The sequence below is a fragment of the Aedes aegypti genome, chromosome 1, assembly GCF_002204515.2.
Source record: "Aedes aegypti strain LVP_AGWG chromosome 1, AaegL5.0 Primary Assembly, whole genome shotgun sequence".
Classification (NCBI taxonomy): domain Eukaryota; kingdom Metazoa; phylum Arthropoda; class Insecta; order Diptera; family Culicidae; genus Aedes; species Aedes aegypti.
Genome location: NC_035107.1, coordinates 238,282,748 through 238,300,343, shown reverse-complemented (window position 1 = coordinate 238,300,343; position 17,596 = coordinate 238,282,748). Strand labels below are relative to the sequence as shown.

Here is a 17,596-nt window from a genome sequence, read left to right as displayed (position 1 = left end):
AAGAAGCTCCCATCTGCATCTCTCCGGTTACTCTGACTATCTTCAAAACTGCGCCACAGCTGAAGCGCCCCAACTCACCACGAGTGTGTCCAACTCCAGCAACGATCGTCAAAACCGCGATCATTCCGTTCGTAGCGTCGTCGGCGTCGCCGTCGTTGCTCGGACTCCAAAACACGACGACGACGACGAGGAGCCTTGCCACTCGAGCGCAACCGGCGATCGCTCTCAGTTTCATTCTGTTCAGCGATCGCGCTGGTCGTACTTTTTGCATGCTGGGCCTACCTACTGCTAGAGTTTCGGGTACGAAAACAAACTCGCCGCGATCGCGCAAATTTCTGTTGACGTGCGCGCGCGCGAAGCGGAACAGATCGCTCGTTACTTTCGTTCTATCGCCGTCGTTTCCTGTCGGGTCGGGTCGTGCCGTTGCGGCGTGAGTGTGGTCAGGAGCTGCGCCGCCCGAATTCGAGAGCGAAAACCTCGCGCGTGATAAATCTTGCAAAGTGCGCACATTTAGCGCTTGGATGCACTTTTCAGCGAGCTATTCCAGTCTAGAAAAAAGGCTGCCGGTGAACAAGAGCAAGGGGGAAAACCGTGCGATCGTCGTCGGATCGTTTTTCGGTTTCGAGTGACTGCTTCGTTGAGGATTTCGCCTTTTCCCCGGCCGTTTTCGGGCTTTTTGTTTTGGGAAGCATTTTCTAAACGCGACTAGCTGGCCGGGGAGAAGACGAGCGATCGTGGTGTGAAGATCGTGCTAATCTTTCCCGCGCGTTGTGTTTTGGTTCGGATTCGCCAGCACTTTGATGCGTGTGTGCGGAATCGGAAGAAGCGTGGGAAGTGCTCGCTTGGAAGACCTTGATATTTGTCTCGTCTGGTGAAGAATGTGAAGATATTTTGACTGGACGGGCGAGATGGAATGTCGAGTTAGATGTTCTGGATGAAGTGAAACTGAGAGTTAATGCTTTACTGCAAGTTGAATTTATTTATTTACAGCGATAAAGACCATTTGAGAAAAGACGGTCATTTAGATTATACACTTTGGTGCAGTGTTGATAATCGAAGAAAATTTTGAAAACAGAAAGTTAGTTTTGAAAAACCTGAAAACGTGAGTAAACTGTTCGTCGTTCAGTGCTTTGGAAGAATCAGTTGGGTAATGAAACAGCGGATATAAAAGCTACAGCAGATAAAAAACGTGAGTACATAACAGTAACGTATGAATTGCGCTAGGTAGTGGTTTTGTTAGGAAACTGAACGGCTAGACGCAGCTAGACACTTCCTATTGTTTTTACTTTTATTTGTTGTACAAAAAGCACGTAGAAACTTTGAATTACATACTCTACGAAATCTCTCAACTTGTGTTACGTTTGTTGTTGCAAATAATTATGTAGGGCATGCAAGTTTGTAGCTTTGTATAAAAGAAGCTAAATTAAAAAAAAAAGTGTTTTTCTTTCTACATTGGTTGCTTTAGAGCTTTATAAATAAAAAATAATACAGTCAACTCTTTCTAATTAGATATTCAAGAGATCACCGAGGAAGGGAGAAATAGAGATAGAGAACACGTTTTTTTTTTTAAATTCTGATTTTTTTGTTATGGTTATTTTACTACACGTTATAACGTAATAATAACATTTTTTTACATTTTAATCTACATTACACCTTGTTTACAGTTAACAAAAATTTAATATTACATAGCAGCATAGCATAGCATAGCATTAACGACCATACGAATCGTGGGCGGTGTACAATGCTCAACTCTATTGGTTTTGAGAAATCTACATGTAGTGTCGCAAAAAGTGTTTGAGATGAACGTTTTTTTTTTTTTGAACATAATAGAAATACACAAAACAAGCATCACATTGTACACCTGGCGACGTCCTCACAATCGCTAGGGGAAGGGAAGGAATGTTAATCTATCAACGTTTACTTAAGAAGATACAGGGAACCCAAACTATCTTCATAGACATCAGGGGATGGGATATTGTGTTAGTAGGGTAGGGTGTTTAAAAAGATCAGCTCAATTCGACAATTTAGAGACTTTTTGATAATGGAAATAATAATATGTATTGAATTTGGATTTACCGCAATTTATTAACATGTTTGAGGATATTTGAAACTTTTTTGAAAATATCGCGTTAGAGAGGTAAACTTGCATGATTAAGTCAAACAGATCGCGTGTTAGGGAACATCTAGTTAGGGAGGTATCGACTTACAGAGAGAACAAAGTATGCTAAATGGAAGAGACCGCGCATTCCATCGAGTAAGGGGAAATATCGAGTAAGGGAGAATTCACTGTATATCAGACATGGTGAACTTCCCCTATCCTTTTAATTGTATTGGGCAAGTGGATCTAGTTTTATTATCTTGTATCAGCAAAGTGGTCATTTGAATTTGAATAAATCTTAATATCCTTAACTGTTTTTTTTCCTTTAACTTTTTCTCATTGACTTTTTTTATTTGCAATATTGGAAAATAAAAAAAAAACTGTCAATGATGGTTCATATAGGATAATTGAAAATGGACAAATTATAAAAAATATTTTGTTGAAAGCGTGAGAGTTGGGCGAGCCAGTTGGTATCAATATATTAACAAACAAAATTAAAATAGTTCACTTTGTAAAACCAAAAATACGAGTTTCTTCCGAGAACATGGTTGAGAATAATCCAAGAACACTTTTGTTGAACTTCTAGTTGCGTTGCCTTTCAAGTGTTCGAGTTAGTGAAATCTGTTTTACAAATACTTATCATCATGTTTTAATAAACTAAAGCTTTTTATATTTTAAAACTCTCAAAATATGTAGCAAAGCGCTAATAATAAGGATAAAAGTTTTATCATTTTTGTTATACATTATTTCATCTTATTTGCTATGAAAATGTATTATGTTTTTACTGGTGATCTACTTTCTCAACCATGGTGATGCAAATGGATCATTTGATGCATATTTTCAAATACCACGAATTCAATGTTTGATAATCACAAATTAGTTCCTCATTTATCAACCATTGATAAAAGTACAGTTTTCATAATTCACATAAGCTGTATAAAAATATGAAGTAATTTATTGATTTTCCTGTATCCAATAAGAACGTTAAGGTACGACGAATTCTAACGAACAAATAACGACGAATAAGTCTAATTGCAAACTTATTAAAGCTTTTTGGCAAATATAAGGTTGTTGGTGAACTAATGATACAACTAATGAGAAATTTGTGACGTTGAGAAAAGCTTATATAGGATTTTTTGAATTGGTTCCGAATTTATGACAAAATTTTGTAATGATAAAACAAAAAAATAACATGTATGAATTTCGTATTATTTCACATCATCTGCCTAATATTGCCCTAGAGGTACCGTAATCCGGAGGCAAATTGATCACTGGGGTGAATTTGATCAGGTCGGTACAGAATAGCATTTCCTTTCAAGGATGCTTAATGCTTCGTTGCCATTACAGACATTCCATGTTTTCTAGACTATAGATGTCTAATGATGATTTTAAGCTATTTAATTTTTATTAAAGTCAGTTTTGCATAGAAATATTCACAGTTTTTGAAGGTGTTAGCAATACTGTTGCAAATGTCGGCACTAAACAATCCGTTGGTGCTAAGCCAGCATGTAAACTTTGAGTGTTAAAAATGTTGTGTAAGCTCTAGTGTGAACTGCTGAATTCATTTTTGAAATCGTACAGCATTACAAGAACAGTTGTTTGCTTATAAAAGCGTTTATTGTTCAAGAACGTGCTTATTTCAAGGGAAATTGCATACATTTAGGCGTTTTATGCAGATTTACAAAGTTTAATTTTGCAATAATATGATGATATACACGAGTTGTAAGAATTTTGACATCATTTTCAGATTCAGGAGACCCAAATTTAGTTGATAGGAAAATTTTACATTCCAAAATATGCTTTATTATATAGTGATCAATTTCGCCCCAATGTGTCATTTTCAATTTTTGATATTAAAACTAATTTTATGAAATGTTAAATTTTATTTCATAAAAAATTGATTACGTTAACTGATAGAGATCAATGAAGTACTGATTTTACCTAAATAAAGATGACAACTTTTGGATTTCAAAGGAAAACATGACAAAAAGTTGTGAAATAGTGATCAATTTGCCCCCGGATTACGGTACTACAAATGATAATTAAAATACACTGAGTCGTCATATTAAAGAAGTTCAGTTCATTATATATTTAACAAAATATGAAAGACACCGATGCAAAGCTGTTAAATATAAAAAAATAAACGTCCAAATGCTTATAGAGCTTTGTCATATGTAATATAGCATCAGCCAATATCGGTTGGCCATATATGATAGTTCAGAAATGGCCACCAGGAAAACAATTTCCGATAACGTTCTCCACGGGGATGAAAGATATTCACCATATTCATTTGTCAAAGTCACGTGATACCCATGACATTTAACAGCACTGTAGAGATGTTTTTTTTTTAAAGAAGAGAAAGTTTGTGAATATTTTACCATACAGCCATTCCAGTGAGTCACCGAATTCTGTGAAAATTTGCTAGGTTGTTCCTTATCCGAAATAAGGATTCACGTGTTTTCGGATTTTTTGATTGGGGTGACCATTTCCGAAATAAGGTGACCAGAAAAATCGCGATTTTGAATTTTCAAGAAAAATATAAAATTCCACAAAAAATGTTTTTTAACATGAAAAAAATCAATAATTTCCGTTTTTTTCGTGTTTTGAAGGCGTCGGGACCAAAGGGGCTATTGCTATTCTTTTACGTTTACTGTAAAATTTTCTGCGATGTATGTTTTTTAGTTTTTTAGATATATATTTTTTTGAAAATACATAATCAGTCATTTTTTAATCTCACACTGTCGGTCTCAGCGCATTAGATTTTTTATTTAAAAAAAAAAATCATAACTTTTGAACAGCTCTACCGTTTTTCAATCTTTTTCTACGCAATGAAAGCTTAAGATTTCAACTTTTCAAAAATATGAAACTTTGAAAAAAAAATTTTTTCAAGTTAAAATAAATAAAAATTTATATAAAAACTAGAAATTTTTAAAATTTTCCATGTTATTTCAAATTTTTTTTTCGGATTTTTCATTTTTTTTTTTTTTTTTGAAAGGTGAAATCTTAAGCTCTCATTCCATAAAAAAAAATTGGAAAGCGGTTGAGCTGTTCAGAAGCTATGCTTTTTTTAAATAAAAAAATTAATGCGCTGAGACCTAGAATGTGTGGTGATGAAAAATGACTGAGTTTTTATTTTCAAAAAAATATATCTCAATAACTAAAAAACATACATGGCTGAAAATTTTACAGTGAACGTAAAATTAACTGAACTTTCTAGAAAAAATGAGAACAGCAATAGCCCCTTCGGTCCCGAAGCCTTCAAAAAACGGAAATTATGTTTTTTTACATGTAAAAACAAAACTTTTTTTTTTAAAATTTCATATTTTAACTGAAAAGTCAAAATCATTAGCTTTCATTTCGTCCAAAAAGATTGAAAATCGGTCAAACGATTCAAAAGTTATAATTTTTTTTTAATAAAAATTAAGCACAATCGCGATTTATCTTCTAATCTTATTTCGGAAATGGTCACTCTAATCAAAAAATCCAAAAACACGTGTATCCTTATTTCAGATAAGGAACAAAATAGCAAATTTTCACGGAATTCGGTGACCCACTAGATCGGTTATTCATGGAATGGCTGCATATATAGTGCAATTTATCATTTTTTCTTGCCTGTGTAAGTAGTTTCCACAGATTCTTAAATTAATTGATTATTGAAAATTGTACCTAAGTTAAAGTGTTAGTTTAGTTACAATGCGGGACACAATTTGTGAACTATTGAAAACTGGTTTAAAAAAGTTGTAAAGTACACATTTTTCATTAATAATTTTGATAATTAATAAAAATATCGAGGATAATCATTGTTTTTATGATTGTTCAATTTTTATAAGAAGTTTTCAACTTATAGCACTTTTGCTTAAAATTATACATATTCTAGTAAGGTTTTCACAAACTGTCGTGGAAGAGTTTTCAATACTCAGTAGATAAAAGATATAAAAAAATAAGTTTTGATCAGAATCACGCGATATTTTCGAACTTTATTTTTTAAGAAGTAAACTTCAGCAAAATGTTATAGTATTTCGAACTTAATTCTTTTAAGATTCTTAATTGAGTATATTTCAAGACATATTCTAAACCTAAAAAGATTCTGAGCTATATTCGATCAGTTAGTTTGATAAACAAATATCCTCAGAATTCAGACGTGATTCTGAAAAAATGCAGGAATTGACAAAATATTTTGAAAGCAGAACAAAATCATTGAGAGATACTGAACAGAATCATAAAAGGTTCCCCAACAGTGCCATGAGAAGATTCTGTACCGAATCATGCGCCCCAAATTAATAAATGCTGTATCGTAACTTGTGAGTGTTTTGACAAGACTGTACCTGAAATATTGTGGAAATTTCCACTCGAAAATACTATGTAAATTATGATTTCTACCAGAATTATATTCTGATAAGATATTGACTAGATCCTGCGTGAATCCTGTTAAGATCTTGATCGAAATATTTTTGGTCCATGGAGCTGGACGGCTTGCTAATTTTGAAAATTAACATACTGGACGGCTTGCTCCATGGACCAAAAATAACAATGAACAGCATCATTATTCATATATCAAGTACAAATTCCATTATTTTTTTTATCCGAGACGTTTTCTGGGACTTTCGGTGATACGGGGCAGGTGGTTCAAAACCGGGCCTGTCCCGCACAATCCGTGACGTCTTGTCACTTCAACCTGAGTGTAATATCGAACCATCTATTTCTGTAACTATAACATTTTTTCGTTACGTTTGTCATGATTGTAGAATGATTCATTGTGTTTAGGTGACGACCTGAGATTATTGTGCTGAAGATACAAATGAATCTCAAATGAAAAGGTAAAAACATCTCATATATGTTTTAAGACATTTTTTTGTTTCAAATATTCATATCACAGATTAACTAATTCAAACAAAGCTTCACACATTTCCTAACAAATATTAGCAATATATTTTCAATGGAATAACATGATTTTGAAACCAATAATCTGGCAATACTGCTTTTATTCAAGCTCTTTCTAGCTGTGTTAGGGGTGATTTGAAAATTACGTCCATCATTTAAAGAAGGGAGGGTCTTTAAAAATTAGGCATGGTAAAAGCACCGGTTTTGGCCAGCCTAAAAGAAAATGTCAATAAGAATTATATGGCAAGCCCCATTTATACTACATATATGCCAAATGCAAGCTTTCAATCCATATTATGTATGTAAAATATCGGAACTGAATGAAAACCATTTTTTCGCTATGATAATCTCGTTGGTCACTATGGGTCATCAGAACCAGTTTTGGCCAGAGATTTAGTTTCGGTTCCGAAATTGGCCAATCACACCCGAGCAGAAGAAAATAACTACTGAATACCAAACTAACTAGCTAAACCATACCAGATAATTTCCAATACTTACAACCTGAATGAGGTAGTAGGTAGTAGTTCAATACCTCCAGCAGGCCTCAATAGGTATCTAATACCAAGAAGAAGTATTTTTAATTGTTTTAAATATTTTTTTTCCAATAGTATTATAATACCAAAATGAGATATTGACAACTGAACAATACCTAATAAAGGTATGATACCAAAATATGGTATGCATAAGTCATTGCGAGTTATTTTTTCCTCCTCGGGCCTTGATTTATTATGAAAGTGGTCAAATTAGAAATACCCTGGCCAAATAAGGTGTATGGGAGTTGAAATTTTAAGAAAAATGGATTGGTTTCTTTATGTATTGAATCAATTCGGACAAGTAAATAAATGTATCTCATTCTTCTTATTGTCATTAACGTCTCCACTGGAACAGATAAGGCTGTTCAGCGTAATGTTCTAAGAGCACTTCCCCAGTTATTAACTGAGAACTTTCTTTGCCTGAATTGCCATTTTCGCATCGTATATCGTGGTGAAGGTACGATGATACTTTATGCCCATGGAAGTTAAGGAAATTTCCATTACGAAAAGATCCTGGACCGACCGGGAATCGAACCCAGACACATTGCATTACTTTGTTGCCGCGGACTCTAACCAGTCGGCTAAGGAAGGCCCCCAAATGAATGTAACTCTATCATGTGATGTACTGAACGAAAAAGGATTTATGCTAATTGGCTATGTAAAACGGTGTGTATTCCCACTATGGCTAAAACCGCCTTATGGCCAAAATCGGTGCTTCTACCCCATTAAAAAAAGCATGAGAGGAAGGGAATAGGGGGTTTAGAATTCCCAAAAAAGGTGGACATTATTTTTGAATCTTCCCTTTTAAGCAATGAAAGTTTTGAGAAAATTTATTTAACTTGCAATTTAGCGTTATCCTGCTTCTGGCAAGAATTTCAACAACTTCTTCACGCTATTTGCTTCGTTTGCTAGGGCGTCACTCAGGCTTGTTGTGCTGATTTTGTTTTCCTGCCTCTCCTTGTCGTATCGTCTGCACTGCAAAATTAAGTGTCGCACATCTAGAATTGTTCCGCAGTATACGCAGGTTGGTGGCGGTTCTTTTTTCACCGGTGTAATGCATGGTTTTGCTGAATAGCTACGCCATACTCCATCAGATTTATACTACTTCCTACATTGCTTAACAAAGAAATCATTTTGATACTCCTGCGAAGATTTTGCTGTACTATTTTTTTCAGGATGAAATTCCATCATTATTTTTCAATTAATTGTAACAGGAATTCTTCCAGGAATATTTATTTTTGAAAGATGTTCTACCATAGATTTAATTGTTGTTAACTTTGAAACTGCTTCAAGTAATTTCTCCAGATGTTTGTTGATTTCGCAATGCACTTTTAAACAGCTTCCAAAAAATTCTTCAGATTTGAACCATAGTCGATTACACTTTTCAATTTTTCTCGTTCATTTGAAGTGGTACTAATCGTACCCATCACAAGCTCTGCGAGAAAATGCTTCCAGAATGTAACAAATAATGTGTTGCTCTAGCCAACTTTCAGGAACATTTAAAGAGAATCTCTAACACGTTCAACAAAATAAAAAAAATTCAGAATTGCACGAAATATTCTGTTAAATGGCTCCTAGTGATTTTACCTGGAAATCGCTCTAAAGATCATTAAATTTTCAAGGTATTTTCACTTAATTTATTTTATGCAATGGTAAAACTCCAAGAGCTCATACAGTTGAAGCTAATTTGATCCAAATAAATTATTTGGATTTCATAACCTCATTGCAAAGTTCGTGACTACAAAGAATAGGCATGCTAAAGGTGTCTGGCTTCGATTCCTGGATGGTGTAGAATCTTTTCAATATCTAAAAGTATTGAAATATTCCGGTTCTTTAGAATAAGGATCAGAGATTCTTAACCTTTAAACATTAAATTATTTGATTAACCCGTATAGGCCTGAGTGAAAGCAAAAATACTAAAACCCTCACCGCTCAGCGAATCCTTAACGGATTGAAATGATTTTTTGTCAGTATTCTAGCACACATATCTAGTTTCTAGGAGTGGCCAAAGGAACTCGGAAATGTTCCTGTGGCCGTAGTTATTCCGGTGAGTTACTGAGTCAAGTCGGGTAAAAACGGCTATTTTTTTGGGACATGCCAAGTTATCTTTATTTCCAATTTCCATCCATTAAAATTTACATACATCTTTAAAATCTGATATTCAACATTATAAATAAAGAGTTTTAGACCGCTTATTATGTTTATTTGTTGGATACTAAACTGTTTTTATTCTCTGAAAGTAGAGATCAAATATAATAGTTCACTGAAATGCATTCCCATAAGCTTGGCACAGATGTTTAGATACGAATTGGCCACTTTATCGTAAATTTGAGGCTCCCCGGAGACCCGAAAATGGTAATTTGTAGGATCAATCAAATGCAAGATTCATGGTTATCCAATTCAATCGTTCCTCTAAAGGTTTACACAAATGCGATTTTTTTTAATTCCTAAATATAATGGATACATAATAATGACTTTAAATTTGCCTACCTCCAGGGGCACCAACGCCCAGCACCCTTTTCACCCGACCTGACCCAGTGACCGGCATAACTCCGGCCACAAGAACATTCCCGAAATCCGCTGGCCACTTTTCGTAACTAGATATATGTACGAGTATGCTTCTCAACAGTTTTGGATAACAGTAAATTCAATTGTAGAATTACATAGTAAGTTTAAAGTAAATCCCTCAATGATCTAAATTGCAATTATGTTCGTTCAAAATACTTTACACCATACTACACATGGATCTATAACATTGCTCTGTAATATCGCCCACGGTATCTTATTCATCCCAAAGCTATGTTTTCAAGAAACCAAAATCATGCACTACCAACTCTCCCACTATCAAAACCAATATCACCTGCTTTGCTCACCTCCCTCTTCCGTAAGCGCCACAAACCGCAATTATCAACTTACAAAACACTGGGAAAACATGACCCATCAATTACCCAATCAAAAGGCGCAACAATTTTACGGTACCGTCTAATGTCTATAATTCAATCAGTGGCCAATATTAATTTTACAACCATCATTCATCCGCCACTACAAAAAGTAACCCCCTCAAACAGACCTAGGTCCCATCCGTTTCCCTTGCAGCACACAGCTCACCGCTTCTCAAGTCTCAACGCCAAAAGATGTAACCCTCGTAGAGCCCTCTCGAAGCTGTCGTATATAGGAGTAATAGTACCAATTTTATGGAAAAAAAAATTAAAAATACTTTCAAATGGACTGTTATACATTAAATGTAAAACATAAAAAATGTGAATTGTTTTATTTTTATATACATATAATTATATAAAATGTATAAGTTGTAAGGGCATAAATTATAATGTTTTTATTAACAAAAACAAAATAACGGCCCACAAATTTTAATATGGAGAGTGTCGGTCAATTAAAAGGCATGCAAAAATCCCAACAAAAATTTTACTAATGGCCAGAAATTCGACCCAGTTACTCCTATGAGCGTCGTAAAGAGGTGAAAAGTGCTTACCGGTGCACTCCGACCCAACAAACCCGCGTTAACGCGCGCTCTCGCTATCTCTCGCATGCACGACGACGACGTGGTCCAAAGCAACGACGTTGACAAAAAGTGTCCAACAGTGAAAATAAAAACGTCGTCGACGACGCCACAACAAGACTGCAGCTTCATACCTCGTGGGGTCCACCGTTCGATTGAAACGTTTGGAACTAGGTAATGTAGAGGTACGCGCTTACCGTTCCGGGCGATTTGTGGTCCCAGGGAGGGCAAAGATAGTGGCGTTGAAGCCGGGGAGAACAAAATCGAAATTTATTTTGTATCACAACATTAGTTGCGATCTTAAACTGGTTCGAACTGTTATCGATTTAGATTTTTTGTGGAATTTGGCTTCGTTTACGTAGAAGCCGTCAATTGTATGTAGGCGAAGCTGAGTCCCAAAATCATAAAAGGCTAGCTTACAGTCATCTCGTTAACAATTGTTGTTGTTGTCAAAAAAAATTTATTATGGTAAAGCTAATGAAAGTAAGTACCGAAGATGTTAGGCCATTTGGGCGAATGCCGTTTAGCCGAACGCCGTTTAGCCGAACGCCGTTTGGCCGAATGCCGTTTGACCAAACGTCGTTTTGTCGAAAGCTATTTGGCCGTATGCCATTTGACCGAATTATGAACTAAAAGTTAATTAGATGTGTATAATTTATAAGTGTGGCCTAATGACTCATCAGCTTTTAAGTTTGTAGATTTTTATGATGCAGCCGGACTTCATTTTTGTCACTGGGTAGAGTTCAAGAGAAAGATTAAACCGATTTATTAATTTGAATTCCGCACATGGTTTTGAGACTGTTAGCTGATGACTGGTTCGTTTTTGGGTTACCAACTTTGTACTTGATGTTCAATGATTTCAACAGAATTCTTTCCTTCTTTTAACCCTCTTATACCCAACCCCGCCTTTAAACGGGGTGTCTTTTGGAATTTTGTGTATTTTTTCTGCGGAAATCAAAATGATTTATTTTTGATGATTTATTTTTATAACCTTCAAATGTCTGATTCAAATTTAACATGTAATACAAAAGTTTGTGCATTTTATATTTTTCTGCAATCAACCTATTACAGCAGAAGCCTGGTAATGATAAAATAATTTAAAATCGATGCTTCCGTTAGTTACAGGGAAATTAAAATATGTTCCAGAAAAAAATAAAAATTTTATATTTTTAAAAGTATTACGAAAACTCATTTTTTTATTATTGTCGAAAATCGATAACCAGAAGAGGCTTCAAAAAATGAAAAAGCGTAGGGACGCTCAAAAATAAATATTAGAAAAATCGATAATAAAAATTCATAAATTTGCGAATACAAACAAATCATTGTCCAAAACGTGTTTAGATTGATTTTAGATGGTGAAAAATGATACTAAGAGCAAAAATAAAAATTTGGGTATTGGAGGGTTTAGCATAGGCTATTCTTTCGAGTTTTACTGGTTTTATTACTATTGACAACAATAACTCGCTTATATTTCAATTACGCATTTTACCTTTTTTAAATTATTGGCGGCTCTTTGCTGTTTTACTGATGTAACCATTACTTGTACTACACATGTCAACATTTTTATAAGAGATGTTTCCTTCTTTTTACAATAGGCTGTTCTGTTAAAACTGAGTTTTCTCAAAATTATTGACATTCAAGATTTTAATACGTTCATCTAGTCTTATTCAAAACATATGTTCTGTCATTGAAGTGAACACTTGCGTAAAATATAACAACATTTTCATCCCAGTTTTTTTTTCTTTTTTGAAAGAGTATTCTTTCAATTTATGCATTATCGATACTGATTATTTTTTCAACTTACACTGAAGAGCTAGTTATTTATATATCAATGATGATTTGTCCTTCTCTAAGAAATAGGCTTTTCTTCCAATTGATAATGTTAGAATATTCATAGACAATATCCATTTATCTGCTTGAAGTCGCAGGCAGTAATGTTAGCTTAGGCATGGATGTCATTCTTTTAGAAGACTCACAATTGCACTCAGCACGCATCACATTTGCACTCTGTTTCAAATTTTGTGTTTTACATGCTATCCATAGGTTTTTTTTTTCATCGAGCGGTTCCACAGAAAATGAGGACTTTTTTCCCAAATTTCATTTTTATATTTTTTGATTTGGATGAAATTTTGCACATGCTTTCTTTATGTCCAAAAATGCCTTTTTGCATCATCGGCTCGCCATTTTGACGCTAGCCTTACTTTTGAGAAGGGCCTAAGAAAAAAATCCTTAATAATTTTCAAAAAAATATAACTTAGAAACGGTTTGTCCGATCAGTTTGGTGCCTTCCGCAAAGTTTTAGGTTATTGTTGGGACTATCTGGAAAAAATATACACTGTAAAAAAAATGTTGTAATTTTTAAAAAAAAAGCTTAAAAATCAATTGTCTCAAAAATCGTATTTTTGATTTTTTTATTTTTTTATATGTTAATTTGAACAAAAAATGAAGTCTTTTGCACAGTGGGTCAAGATAGAGAAATCATGGACAAAAAAGTTATGATTTTTAAAAAAAGGTTGATTTTTCAATAGAAATGGTTTTCTAAGTTATAATTTTTTGAAAATTATTAAGGGTTTTTTTCTTAGGCCCTTCTCAAAAATAAGGCTAGAGTCAAAATGGCGAGCCGATGATGCAAAAAAGCATTTTTGGGCATAAAGAAAGCATGTGCAAAATTTCATCCAAATCAAAAAATACAAAAGTAAACCGACATTCGAATTCAAATGGAACCGCTTCATTGTAATATTTCAGCCAAACGGAATTCGGCCAAAATTACCCGGAACCGTACCGAAATAGCCCAGATATCAACGAATTATTGAGGTACAAAAACTGAACAGATATGATATGGTTGCTCAATCTGGACCGCGCATCTAGCATAGATAGCATACCGTAATCCGGGGTAACATTGATCATTTTTTTGAATATTTCTTAAATTTTTCGTTTGAAAATGCAAATGTTGCAAATTTTATATTTTTAAAACAAGTACTGCCACCCATAGCTCGTGACTATATACTGCATTTTCTTTTTTGAAAGATTTAAGCATTTTATAGAAAAATGTTTAAGTGATTTTTTGATTTAGCTGATATGGGGTAACATTGATCACCTATGTAAACAACGTTCGGTTATGTTGAAAACGTCGTAACTTTCTTAAATCATGACCCCTGAAGCCGAATATGAAAGCCAAACGCTTACAAGTCATTTACTTTTTGAGTTATTTTAAAAATAAAAACACCTCGAACGGGAATAGCGATATTCATGCTTTTAGTATTCTTGTTTATGATTTGAACAAGGTATACTCCCCTGCCTTGTTCTTGAAAGTAGTCAGGATAAGATTATTAAAAAGAAACATGAATGTTGCTAGTATCCAATCTACGAAGTATACCGTAACTACGCTAACGCTAACGCTATTTTAAAATTAAAAACACCTCGAACCACGGAATACGCCTAATGGTAGGCAATTTCCTAAGGGAATTCTAATTTCTTTACAGTAATTCGTTAATGTTTCCCAATTGAGCAAACTTTTGAAAGTTTTGACAACGGTATCGTTTTTAGCGATGCCATTTTTAGTAAGAATTGCATTTTCCTTGTGCATATCGTTTGCAGAAGTCATTCCGATCAATGTTACCCCGCTGATCAATGATGCCCCGGATTACGGTATCATATTTTGGCGTTTTTCAAGATTTTTTTTGTAATCAAGCTGCAGAGAATTATTGCAAAATTTTATGGGTTATGTAGTACAATGCTCTACAGTGAGATTCTGTTTTTGGCAACAAACTTTTTTTTTAAGTTGCCAAAAACGAAACATTTTTTTTTTATATTCTATTATATCATTTGAACGTTGTTACATCATCATTATGAAACCAAACGATGACCTGGCATCCGAACGGTCCATTTCAAAGCCGATTTCCGTAGGACAGGACTTTGCTATAAATATTAGACCAGTCATATTAATAGCGCCAGATGATCCACACACTTTTCATTCCTGACCTATTTTCAATGAAATTTCATAAGCTTTATGCACAGACAAACAGACGTAACACTTAGAACAAATCGCGATCAAAATCATAGTCGAGAAGACATGTACGCCCAATGCTGAAATCGATGTGTTTGGCCGACGGGCCAACAGATGGCGGTAGCGTGTAAACGTCAAACACGAACAAAAACGATGCGAGCGCTGCGGGTGGCGGATTGGCCACCTAACATATTTTTGAATCAATCGTTAAAAAGGTGGTCGACGGACAATGACGAGAGTGTTACGTCTGTTTGTCTGTGCTTTATGTATACTATTTGTATACACAGACCATGTAAAAACAATAGTCGCATAAGTGACCCTTATCCAATAATTCGACAATTTCTCAAAATAGTGTAAGAAATACAGAAATATAGACAATTTACACCGTCTTCAGCTCAAGGCTGCACAGACTGAACAATCACTAACATTAGGCAACGGACAACACGAAACACCCAGTAGCCCAATGATGAATTTTTCGTTTGACGAAAAGTTTCCACCGACTGGAGCGGGAATCGAACCCACACTTCATGGTACAATACGCCTAGACGACTGACGCCGCTAACCGCACGGCCACGAAGCCTACAAAATATAATAATACATTTCATTACAAGTTCTAGGTGTTACAAAACTGAACGATTTTTCTAACTCAATGAACATAACAAATCAGTTCAACTTTTAGGTCCAAGTATCAAATTTGCTAATATTCGGTATTTTGAAAAAAGTAAGGCATCTCATATTGCATGATTGACTACATTGAAAAGAGCACACAGACACAGCCGAATTTAATTGTTGTACACAAAGACTATGATATTTTTCGAAACAGAATATTGCCACCTAAGTAATTTCAAAACATTAATGAAGATACTTGTCCGACTTTGGTTGCACCGCCCATCTGAAACCGTTTAAAATTTTCTCTCAATGATATCCGTGTTATCCGCGAAGCAAACAAACTGACTGTATCTCGTGTATCTCGTGAAATCCAGACACTTGAGCACCGTGCTAACTTCAACATCATTTATATAATTAATAATTTCTGTTTTCATAAGGACTGTAATGTTTCAAGACGGTAAATGTTTATTTTTTAAGATGGTGTAATAAAAATAACGATTATTTGTGCAAAAAACGTTTTGCTCAAAATTCCGGACACTACTTTCTGATGAAATATTTGCATATATTTTACAAAATTCAACTCACCATCTCTACGTTTCATGATTTTGAACAATTTACTATACGTAATCACAAAAGTATAGAGTATTGACAAACTCTGAAGCTACAAGAAATGTATAGGAAGTTTGGGTAAATTCGATTCTCTCACTTCATGGTAATTGTGAGATGCAGGCCAACACGCAATGAAATGTGTTGAGTATCGGTACGCATTTTGTTCTTTTATTTTTGTTAATAATATTTTGATGCCTACATCGATATATTAACATCTATGACATACAACTAGAGCTGAAGAACCCAAGTAACCAGTAAGCACGATGATGCGGCACGGTAACAGCATTATATGCGCATATAGGGTAATCATTTGATGCATGTCAGTTTTATATACGCATATAATGCTATTATAATGCCAGAAAAGGCGAAAAAGCGTGCCATTATAGTGCCAAGATATAACCGTGCTTCTTTGCACCACTAATGCTGACCACGTGAGAAACGTCAGTTGTTTTTGCCAGGTTTTTAGGGCGAATATTTTGTGCTTTCGCGTACGCAGCCAGAGAGCTTTCGCGTATGCGGCCAAACAACTTGTACACGAGGTAAATAAATGAATAAATGAAAACGGAAACCTCTAATAGGATGCAAAAAATGTAATAAAATGATACAGATAGTACTTCTCCGTATCAGACATATTCGTTTTGGTAGTTTTCATCCTTTTGAGGACTTGCAAATGCCACATTTTGATCATCGTTTTATGATGATGAAATTCCTCATTTTGCGTCTCGAGCCTGCGACACCCGTATTGTTGAGTTGTTGTCCTGCTCCTTTGCTCCTACGGCCACATAAGATGAATAGTATTGGAAAGAAAAGTGACCAATTTAAACCATCACTTTTCCCCGTCATAAAACCTGCAATTGTAGTAGTGAGAATATTTATGTTTAAGTCCCTCTTACCACTATATGCAAACACAAAGCACGTGGTATATCTGTCAAAACACTACATGGCATTTAAACATGCCCTGTATTCGAATATAAAGCCAATATGGTGCTTATTTAATGCCTGGATGCATCAGGCTTAGAAGCATTAATGATGCTGTAATAGGGTTTCTATGCAGCGGAAGTGCTGATATAAGGTGTGTAAGCATTTGTGGTGCTATTATAATGCATGTACGCATCTATGATGCTGATTGAGGGCTTATTATTAGTTCTTATGGTTACTTGGGAATAGCTTTGTGTATAAGTATTATGGTAAAATTCAAATTTAATGTATGAAAAATGTAAAAATAATCATAGTGTCCGGCATTCGAAGCGTCCGGCAATTCGAAGTAAAACGGTAAGTCTTGTGAGCTTCCCGATAAAACTGTTCTCGTCCATGATCTCCAAAAGTTTTTTGAAGATAGGGCA

General features: G+C 34.8%; 1 protein-coding gene across 5 annotated transcripts in view; it reads left to right on the top strand.

Moving 5' to 3' along the window:
• Positions 1 to 215: 215 nt before the first annotated feature.
• The window catches only part of LOC5574917 (ras-related and estrogen-regulated growth inhibitor-like protein), a 272,312-nt gene continuing 254,931 nt past the window's right edge, over positions 216 to 17,596 (top strand). For 2 of the 5 annotated variants that reach the window (XM_021837329.1, XM_021837327.1), the window contains exons 1-2: positions 216 to 300; positions 991 to 1,102. The gene's annotated coding sequence lies outside the window, so the exon portion shown is untranslated. Of the gene's footprint in view, positions 301 to 535; positions 828 to 990; positions 1,190 to 17,596 lie in introns of those variants that run through there. The other 3 variants (XM_001661672.2, XM_021837326.1, XM_021837328.1) reach the window with 2 other exon arrangements.